The following is a 10,751-nucleotide window of genomic DNA, read 5'->3' as shown; positions in this document are numbered from 1 at the left end:
GAATTTTCAGCTTTGGGAAACAGCAAATTCCACAAGGCACAGTTTTTATATTGACTGGGATTATAAGATAGAGAGAGCGTTAGGTATTTGAGCTGACAAGGGCTGCTTGCTGCAGATAACGGGAACCAGCGAGTCTGTCCTGAGGCTTTTTTTCATTCTGAAGTGACTCCTGTTCTGTGGGAGAGGGAAGAGAAAGGAAGGACACACAGAGGGCAATTGGCACTCAGGTCATTCTGCCACCTATTAGTGTCTCCAAGGCAGCTTCTAGCTCAGCCTGCCAATTTCATCTAAATCCAAAGCTTTTCAAAACACCTCCTGAACATCCAAAGGCCCCATCCTGCAGCTTTTGACAGTTTTATTGGTAATTCAAGAGAGAGTAAGCATTCAGCCAGTTTATCCACGGTCCTGTGAGGGGCTGGACAGAGTTCTGACCTGCCTCAGAAAAGGGCCAGTCCCACCCCGTCAGAAGATATTCAAGCTGGAAGGGACTTAAGGGCAAATTCAAGACATTTCAGGTTGAGGACAGAGTCCCCGTAGACTGCTCAGGCTCACAAGGGAGGCAGGGAGGAGGGCAGGTGTTGATTGGGAGTGTGTCAGGGTTGTTTGGTTTTCCTTCTAGTGGGCTGCAGCATAATGGTACCCCCTCCGTGATGTGTTTGCAGCACATCATGTCTTTCTGATTGTCAGCATTTCCCTCTGCTTGTGATGGTACTACCTTCATCTTCTATGTTTTGTATTGAAAAACAACTAAAGTTCATCTTTATTTGCTTATGTTCTTGTGTGTGAGCGCAGGTACACACATGCCGTGGGGTGCAGATGAAGGCTGGAGGGCAGCCTTGGATGTTAACCCTCAACCTCTACATCTTTGAGACAGGGTCTCTTGGTGCCTTTGTTTATGCCAGTCTAGCTGGCCCGAGAACTCTGGGATTCTCCTGTTTCCATCTACAATCTTGTCATGAAGGCTCTCGGGATTACAGAGATCTGCTACCTTGTCTGACTTTACATGGGTCCTCAAGCATTTGGGGCGAACATTTTACCCACGAGCCGTCTCCCCATTTTCTAGTTTATACATCCGTGCCTAGAGAATGTGACCTAGCAGAGGTGGGAATTCATGTTCTTGGACCTTTAGGAGCTAGAGTTAATACATAATGAAGATATTGGGACTATAAGCATGTGCCCACTGAAGGAACTCTGGCAAGCTGGAGCACTGTGAGCATGGCTCTGTCAGCCTTTGTCCTCCTCCCCACCCCCTCTGCCTTGCTAAGAAACATTAGATTTCAGTCCTAAAGCTAGCCACCAATGAGTATTCCCTTATTTGGCCAGTCCTCCTCTTGAGGCTGACTACCAAGGTCCAGCAATCAAAAGCCCCCTTTGGCTCACGTAATTAGTGCGGCCAATTAAAATTAAACACCTTATCCTAAGTGGGGTTTCTCTTTTACCTTTATACACTGCCATTTTCTTATGGTCCACACCTGTCTCCCCTCTATCCAGAGGCTGTCTTTTGTCCCCAGTTCATGATTACCCCTCCCCTCTTCCCCTTGTTCCCTCCCCCTTCTCCCTCATCCTCTCTCCTCTACTATAGCATCCTGGTCCATCTAACACCGACCTCCCCTTCTCCCTCATTCTCTCTCCTCTACTATAGCATCCTGGTCCATTCTAACACCGACCTCCCCCTCTCCCTCATCCTCTCCCCTCTACTATAGCATCCTGGTCCATTCTAACACCGACCTCCCCTTCTCCCTCATCCTCTCTCCTCTACTATAGCATCCTGGTCCATCTAACACCGACCTCCCCTTCTCCCTCATCCTCTCTCCTCTACTATAGCATCCTGGTCCATCTAACACCGACCTCCCCTTCTCCCTCATCCTCTCCCCTCTACTATAGCATCCTGGTCCATTCTAACACCGACCTCCCCTTCTCCCTCATCCTCTCTCCTCTACTATAGCATCCTGGTCCATCTAACACCGACCTCCCCTTCTCCCTCATCCTCTCCCCTCTACTATCGCATCCTAGTCCATCCTAACAACGACCTCCTCTTCTCCCTCATCTTCTCTCCTCTACTATTGTATCCTGGTCCATTCTCACACAGACCTCCCCCTTTTGTCCTCTCAAAAATCACACCTGCAGGGCTGGAGAGATGGCTCAGCGGTTAAGAGCATTGTGTGTTCTTCCAAAGGACCTGAGTTCGATTCCCACCAACTACATGGTGGCTCACAACCATCTGTAATGAGGTCTGGTGCCCTCTTCTAGCCTGCAGGCATATATGCAAAACAATATTGTATCCTAAATAAATAAATATTAAAAAAAACACACCTGCAGGGTCATTTGCTGCTGTTTTCTGTCTCAGTCAGAAAGCAGCCACTTTACCTTTCCTTCCCTCCTTAATAAAAGATAAACCTGTGAAACAAATGTTCAGCTGTGGTTCGTGCCTAATCCCAAGTCTGGGTGGGAGCCCGAACTGTGTGGGAGTTCCCTCCACCCCAATATCCTCCATACTAATTATAGCGCATCATCAATGCTGTTACTGTAATAAGTATTTCAGTGCACATGTAGAAAGAAAAGTCTTCACTATAAATGTTACTGTAACATATTTTCATCATGTCAGTGGAATTATGGATAACTTTTTATTTTCTTTTTTATTGTTCTCTGATCTCTTAAATCTCTCTGTGTGTGTGTGTGTATATGTGTGTATGGGTGACAGGGGGAGAGAGAGGAAGGGAGGGACAGAGAGAGATCTTTTAAAACCAGGGCAGTGCATGTGTAAATAAAAGTCAGCAAAGGGAGATAATGCTGTTTAGCTGACACTCTCAGGGGACTGGGGCTATAATTAAGTGGGAAAGCGTGGTGTAGTTTGAGCAAGGCCTGGAGTTACATCACTAGTGCATGGCCACTCTAAGTCCTCCTCCTCTTTCTCTAGCTCTCTTTGGAGCCTGGCATCAACCAACCTAAAGTTGATGCTTTATCTTTCAGGGTTTTTTGTTTTTGTTTTGTTTTGTTTTTGGAGGGGTCTTCCATAGACTAGATTCACCTTGAACTTGCTATGCAGATAAAAATGACCTTGAACTTCTGATCCTCCTGTCTCTACCTTACAAATTATGGGATTGTAGCCATAAACTACCATGTTTGGAGTCTGGCCTGGAACTTGCTCTGTAGATCAGGGTGGCTTTGAACTCACAGAGATCCCACCTACCTCTGCCTCCCAAGTGCTGGGACTAATGGTATCTTGCCACCATTGATGGGGAACCTCCTTTAGACAATAACCTTTAAGAGGCTGGGTCAGGTTAGGGCGTGACCTTTTCGGTACCCAGAGAAAAACTGCCAGCCCGCCCAGGGTTCAGTCTCTCTCTCTGGTTCCCATGTTACACACCTGAGGTTAGACTTCTCGTTCCTGTTACATGAGTTTGCCCCTTATAATAAAGAAATATAATTGGAATCTTTTGGAGTTAGCTTGGGATTCTTTGACTCAAGTCCTCACGCCCCCTTTCCAGAAACACACCACCACTCAGCTTGCTTATTTATTTATTTATTTATTTATTTATTATTTACTTATTTTGAGGGATTCTAAAGCTTAATTTCTGTTGTGTAACACTTTTCTCTGCAATTGAAACATTTCATCCTTAAACAGGAAAGTAAACAAATTAAAATATCTCCAGGAAGCTCCTGAAACTGACCAGATTGATTAGGCTCCTCCCTACAAGAATAAATAAAAGCTAAAGTACCTCTCAGAGGTTTGAAGCTGAGCTTCAAAGATTCTTAGACCAGACCCCCTTCCTGGAAAAAACAGAAACCAGAGCTGCCTAGATGGAGTTTAGACCAGAGTAACCTGGTTACTTGGTTTACCAAGTTAGACTTTGGTGAGCTACATAGTTTGGTCTGTCCTGAGAGATCCCTCTAGAGTAGATAGACGTGTGCATGGTGTCTCGCCAGGAAAGGTTTCTCACACGACAAGCTCATATGCAAGCTATCAAACCCAACACTGCAGAGATAAACAAAATCAAGAAATGGGCAAAGTTTGGTTTGGGTACCTTTGGTGTTGCTATGCTTAATCACTGGGTAGCTCATACTGCTTTCAATTTTCAGATTCAGTTTATTATTAGTATATCATAGCATTTCTCCTTGTGCCATTCCGTCTTCAGAGAGTCTGGTCCCTGTAGGCCACAGGTATTGGCTAAGTCACGTCACATACAGAGCAGGTGTCTGCAGCCCTCTTTGCAAACACTTTGGTTGTAGAAAAGGTCCCTTGAAAGATTTTATTTATTTGGGTTTGTTGTTGTTTTAATTTTAAAAGGATGAAGAATTTACTGCTTGTTCTGGTGGCATGCACCTGCAATACCAGGATAATAAGGAGACTGAAATTCATGATTTTTCTACCTCAGCCTCCTGAATACTGAGTTATAGGCACACACACCACCATGTCTAACTGCTGCTTAAATAAATCACCTATAACCTGCTAAAATTTGTCACCAGGGTAGGTAAGTTGTAGTTCCTGCAAATCAAGCTTTGAAGACTTCTTTTGGTTTTGGTTTCGTCCTGTGGCCTTCATCTGAGGGGGAAGTGTAATTCTGCATCCACAGAGGCCTTCTTGGTTCTCCCGACTACAGTCTTCAGCACGCGATGTCTTCTAGGAAGGCTCTGCTTTGAGAACCAGATTTTTGGAGTGGTCATTCTTAAAACTTCTGACCTAGAAAGTTGACAGTGGAATTCAATTTAAAGTCCCCGAAGGAACTCTGGTCAGCCCAAGCATGGCAAACATGGCTCTGCCAGGCCTTGCCCTTCTCCCCATTCCCTATGCCTTGCTAAACCATTAGATACATTCCCGAAGCTAGCCACCAAGGTCCAGTCCCTTTTTTGGTCACTTCTTCCACCTACTAAAGTCCTGCAATCAGAAGCCTCCTTTGGTTAACCTAATCATCATGCCCAACTAATTAAAATTACACACCTCAAGTCAGGCAGTGGTGGCACGCACCTTTAACCCCAGCACTTTGGAGACAGAGGCAGGAAGATCTCTGTGAGTTCGAGGCCAACCTGGTCTACAAGAGCTAGTTTCAGGATAGGCACTAAAGCTACACAGAGAAACCCTGTCTCGAAAAACCAAAATAAATAGATAGATAAATAAAATTGAACACCTCATCCCAACACGGGGTTTCCCCCTCTGCCTTTATAAACTGCCATTTGTCCATGTGCCACGCCTCTTCTCTAACCAGAGGTGGTCCTCTGTCCTTTTTGAGACAAATATCCCTTTCCCCCACATCCTCTATCTCCTTACCTAGGTTGCAGCAGCATCCTAGTCCTCCATTCTAACCCAGACCTCCTGGGCTTCTCCTCTTAGGAGTGACACCTACAAGGTCATTTGCTGTTGTTTTCTGCCTGAGTCGGAAAGCAGCCACTTTAACTTTCCTTTCCTGCCTAAGAAAGGATCTTTCTGTAAAAACAGGTGTTTGGGTATGGTTTGTGCCTGATTCAGGGTCTGTAAGGGACCCCCGTCTGTGCGGGAGTCCTCTTCAGCCCAGCTTTCAAAATACTGAAGTCCAACAATCAAAACCCCACTTTGACTCACCTAATTAACATGCCCAATCAAAATTAAACACCTAATCCTTAAAAATGGGGTTTACCTTTATAAACCTCCATTTGCCTCTGGGCTGTGTCTGCCTCCTCTCTATGCAGAGGCAGGCCTTTGTCCTCTGGGACAAACACCCTTTCCCCCTCTCCCTTCCCCTTCTCCCTCATCCCCTATCTCCTGTCTTTGTCTCTTATTCCCTGCCCTCTGTCCCTGTGGGGTAAAGAAATCTCATTTGTGCTGAGAACCTGGTGTTGGGGTGTCCTGAGCTGATACTGGTCCCTTCAGTTCCTAGACAAATAAATTTAAAAATTTAATTTTAAAACAGGCATGTGGAGTAGCTGCTCCAGTGTGTTCCGGTGCATGTGTTTTTTGTTTTGTTAACTCACAAAGGCTAATCGTTGAACCGTTAAAGTTGATCTTTTCCTATGCCCATGATGAAGAAGAAATAAAACGAGATGCTCAAACCAGGTGAGAGCCGTTGCATGGTTACTGCTGCTGAGTTATGGCTTAACTGCCACTAATAATGGGAATGACAGCTCTTAACTCTTCTTACAAATTCTTATCAGGAAACGCTTATGTATAACTTACAGAATTCCAATGCAGTTCATTTCTTTTTAAAAGTAAATTATTGCATTCATTTACTGTGTGTATGTATGTGGGTTTGTGCATGCATGCCGCAGCCTGCGTGTGGAGGACAATCTGTGGGAGCAGATTGAGCTGATGCTGAATATAGTGTATTACATTATTAATTAAACAATTAACTAAAAGGGGCTTCCCAGCTATAGTCACACACTGTGGAACGGTATCTATGGATACTTATGCCAGATTGCTGTGTAGATTCTATTCTTAAAGGAAATTGCTAGAAAAATAAATAAACTCATGGATTCCTCTGTGGCAAGAGAAAGGTGGAATACCCACAGATTATCATAGCAAATGTATTTACAGCCTCTCTCTGCATCAGAAGATGGAGTGATAGCGTAGGGAACCAAGAATGTATCAGTGTTATTTTCTGGTTTAGAGACTGTGACAGCTAATCCTGATTGGCTAGTCCTGATTGTCTGCTTGATGGAATAAGAGTCACTGTGGAGTTAAACCTGAGCTTGTAAGTAAAGGATTTTCTAGATTAAGTTAATTGAAAGTCAAAAATTGCACCCCCAGCCGGGCGGTGGTGGCACACGCCTGTAATCCCAGCACTCGGGAGGCAGAGGCAGGCAGATCTCTGTGAGTTCGAGGCCAGCCTGGTCTAGAAGACTAGTTCCAGGTCAGGAACCAAAAGCTACGGAGAAACCCTGTCTCGAAAATCAAAAAAAAAAAAAAAAAAAAATTGCACCCCCAAGTACAAGTGTGTGTGTGTGTATGCACGCGCGCGTGTGTGCATGAGTGTGTGTGTGTGGCTGTGTGCTGTGTGTTTAGATAGGGTCTCACTGTCCAGCTCTTACTGGCCTGGAATTCACTATGTAGACCAGACTGGCCTCAAACTCAGAGAGATCCACCAGCCTCAATCTTCCAAGCGCTAAGATTAAAGGCGTGCCCCACCACTCTAAATGTAGGCAGCATCTTTCCATGGATTGGGTCCCTGACTCTGTATTTGTCGGGGTTTTCTAGAGGAACAGAGATGACAGAATGGATATATGTGGGGTTTGTTAGAATGGCTTACAGTCTGTGGTCTGATTAGTTCAATGATGGCTCTCTACCCATGGAAAGTCCCAGAATCCAGTAGTTATGCAGTCCATGAGGCTGGATGGCCCAGCTGGAATTCATGCTTGGGTTTTAGTTCATTCCAGATGTAGTCTAGTTGACAACCAAACATCACCATCATCCCATCTAAAGAGAGAGAAGCAGCTGAGTGGCACATTCTTCAGTCCCATTCCTAACAGTGTGGCTAGCTGCCCCAAGCTCCTGCCTTTATAGTGTCTCTAATTCATATTCTCCTCTTCCCTCTTTCCTTCCCTCCCTCTCCTACTCCCTCCCCACCTATGGAGGCCCATGCTGGCCTCCAGCAGGAGATTCCCTTCCTTTCATTTCTAGTGTTATGGTACAGGTTTTGCGTCTACTCCCAGCTGAGCTTTTGTTGGTTCTAACAGAAGTCCCTGGAGAAGGAACGCATCCCCAGGTGTTTTCTGCGTGGGTACAATTACATTGTTACAATACAATCAGGAGGCATAATTGCTGGCTCTATTTTCTTGTACTCATAATGCACCTGAAAAATAAACCTCTTGGGGAAAGAAGTCTGTCCAGATTTTTGGAGAAGGACCCTGTAGGCAATACTGCTTTAAAGAGGTAATTTGAAATGTTCAGGAAACGTGTGGCATTTTTAGAGATCTGTGGAAAATGGCCATTCTATTTGGGGATTTTAGACTACCAGTGATTTTGCATATTGCTAAAAGCCACTTATATTTCATTTTATATATAATATTAATTAGCAATTTTTGCCTTAAGGTCTTTTTTTTTGTTTAATCTTAAGAAAAGTTGCTCCGCCAAACACAAAAAACTCCAATCAAACCAGATTAGACCGAATTAAAATGCTCGTGTTTAATAAATGCAGCACTCTCGGGTGGACCGAGACAGCATGGTGGGAAGAGGAGCCCACACAAACCAGAAACCACGTGTTCCTTTTTTCAGCACGAGCCTAAATAGCCTGTGGGAATGGTTCTGACCCTCCCTGGTCAGCATTTGGCAGGCTAGGAGTCTGAGTCTGGACTGGGGGCAACTCCCAGGTCAAGGGCTTCCAATCATCCCAGACTTTTTGGATATAGGGGTATTAGAGGTCTGGGGTGACACCCCCAACTTAATATTACAGCCTTTTGGGCTGGGGAGATGGCTCAGAGGTTAAGAGCACTGATTGTTCTTCCAGAGATCCTGAGTTCAATTCCCAGCAACCACATGGTGGCTCACAACCATCTGTAATGAGATCTGGTGCCCTCTTCTGGTCTGCAGGCATACATGGAGGCAGAACACTATATATAAAATAAATCTTTAAAAAACAATATTGCAGCCTTTTGCTTCTTTGAGCGGTCCTAGGGATTGTGCCCAGGGTTTTCCGTATGTTAGACAAGCACTCTACTGCCAGACTTCATTCCAGGTCCAAGGTTTTTTTGTGTGTTTGTTTCTAAGGTTCATTTGTATTATCTTTGGGAATGTGTGGGCGTGTATGTATGTGTGTCAGCACGTGGATATGTGCATATGAGCACAGGTGCCCATGGAGGCAAGAGGCATCAGCACTATGGTTACAGGCTTTGTGGGTCACCTTATGTAGGTGCCGGGAACCAACCAGGTCCTCTGGAAGAGCAGCAAATGCTCTTAACCTCTGTGCCATCTCTCCAGTTCCCCAAAGCTCAAGTTTTAAAATTTGTTTCCCTTTAAAATACTAGTGGCTTCCACTGTAAAAAGAAACAAAAAACCAGAGCAGCAACATAAAGCTGCAATCAAGTCTGTAGTCACTGAATAAACAAACAAAATCCCCTGGCTGCTTGCCAAGCACCACGTCAAACAGGACAGATGCTTGGCTGAAGCATATTCCAAGCTTAGCACCTGCAGAGAACACAGGGGAAAGTAAACCGTTGGCTTGCAGAAGACCACATTCTTCAGGGATTTACTGAGAGCTGCGCCGGGCACTCAGTGAGAGCCCGGGAAGACGCTGAGGAAGCAGGGTGATCCCATTGCTGCCGAGAGGGAGCTGATTAGTTAAAGGGAGAGCGTCCTTTGTTTGCCCCGACCCTTCCCCCATTTTCTGCCCCTTAAAGACACCCGCTAACAACCACATATTGTTCAACTCCTACAACTGCTGTAGGGTTTCTAAGCCCTGCATGATTTCTCATGGTATCGGACAGCATTTTATCCCCTGTTCCTACTGAGATGGTAACCTGGGTTACTTCTCACATCCAACGCTGTATAAATGCACCTGTGCCTGCACCCCTGCTCCTCCTGTCTGACAAATTCTCTAGGAGATTTATCAGAAGGGAGTGCTCGGGTCATGGGACACAGTGAGACCGATTGCACGGAGTACAACCGGTTTGTTTGTCGGAATTCTGACCGCGTGTGAACTGCAGGAGCGGTGCTCACTCTGGGAACTGGACGTCCAGCAGAGGGAAGAGCGAGTCTGCACCAGCTGCTCAAAGGTGTTGCCATGGATACGACAGATCCATTCGCTATCTAGAGCTGGTCACTGCACGTTGTCTAACAGCACTATGGGACATGTATCAGACTGGCGAATTACGGTGTATGAGGATAGATTTCAGGGGGCGAAATCCCTGCTTTGCCACTGAGCTGCTCTTCCACTCTGTAGAAATCTCAGGATTTGCTTTCATTCATAAAGTTTTCTTCTTTTTTTTTTTGCTATCTGGTCTGTTAACTTTGACCAGACCTTGTCATGGCCTTGAAATTCTTAGCTTTCCTACAAAGTTACATACATTTTCAGGCATGTAGTGACGTTGAAAGACTAGGACACGGTAGGTCACGGTGGGGGCTGTGGCATGTACTCTCAAGGAGGAGGGAAGCCAACCAAGAGTCACTTGAAGATACTGTGACATTTCACCACTAAACACTTCAGTGTCCACGAAGATGAAGACATCATATGCAGATTAAAGTGTCATTAGTCAGACGCTGGGAATTTTACCCGGCAAGCCACTGCCACGTGGCGATACACAGATGAACAGAACTGGGTTAAATTAAGATGTAAAAATTAGCCAACAAAAAACTAGAGCTAATGGGCCACACAGTGATTTTTTTTTAAAGTGTCATTAGTACAAAGAAGATAACTAGTGATGTCCCCAACTCGTCAAGTACTCATTCAAATACCTAAAAATTGTTATACAATTTTGGGAATCATAGCCCCTGTTTTCCGATTTCATGCCATCTAAGGTTTTTGATTTTGCCTCTCTCCGGAATGGGACCTAAGAAGGTGCAGTTTTCAAGAAGGACAGTAGGGGGCAAAACAGGCCTGTTTTGTCTTTTGCTAGTGCCGCATTCTCCTGCAGAGTGAGTAACCAGGGTTTAGGTAATGGCCACATAAACAATACCTGTGATTTTAGGGCGCACTCAGAGCTTGACAATGCCACCATTTCCCTCTGGGATGTTCTCAATATTTCAAAGCAAAATTGAATTTTATTCCATCAAACAGCTAGCTCAAGTGGTGCACTGTCCTTGGAGAGATTTTAAACACTGCTGTGAAATCAAATAAGCCAAAAGCTGT

Source organism: Chionomys nivalis, chromosome 15 (genome assembly GCF_950005125.1).
Source record: "Chionomys nivalis chromosome 15, mChiNiv1.1, whole genome shotgun sequence".
NCBI classification, from domain to species: Eukaryota; Metazoa; Chordata; class Mammalia; order Rodentia; family Cricetidae; genus Chionomys; species Chionomys nivalis.
This window is presented reverse-complemented; position numbering follows the sequence as displayed.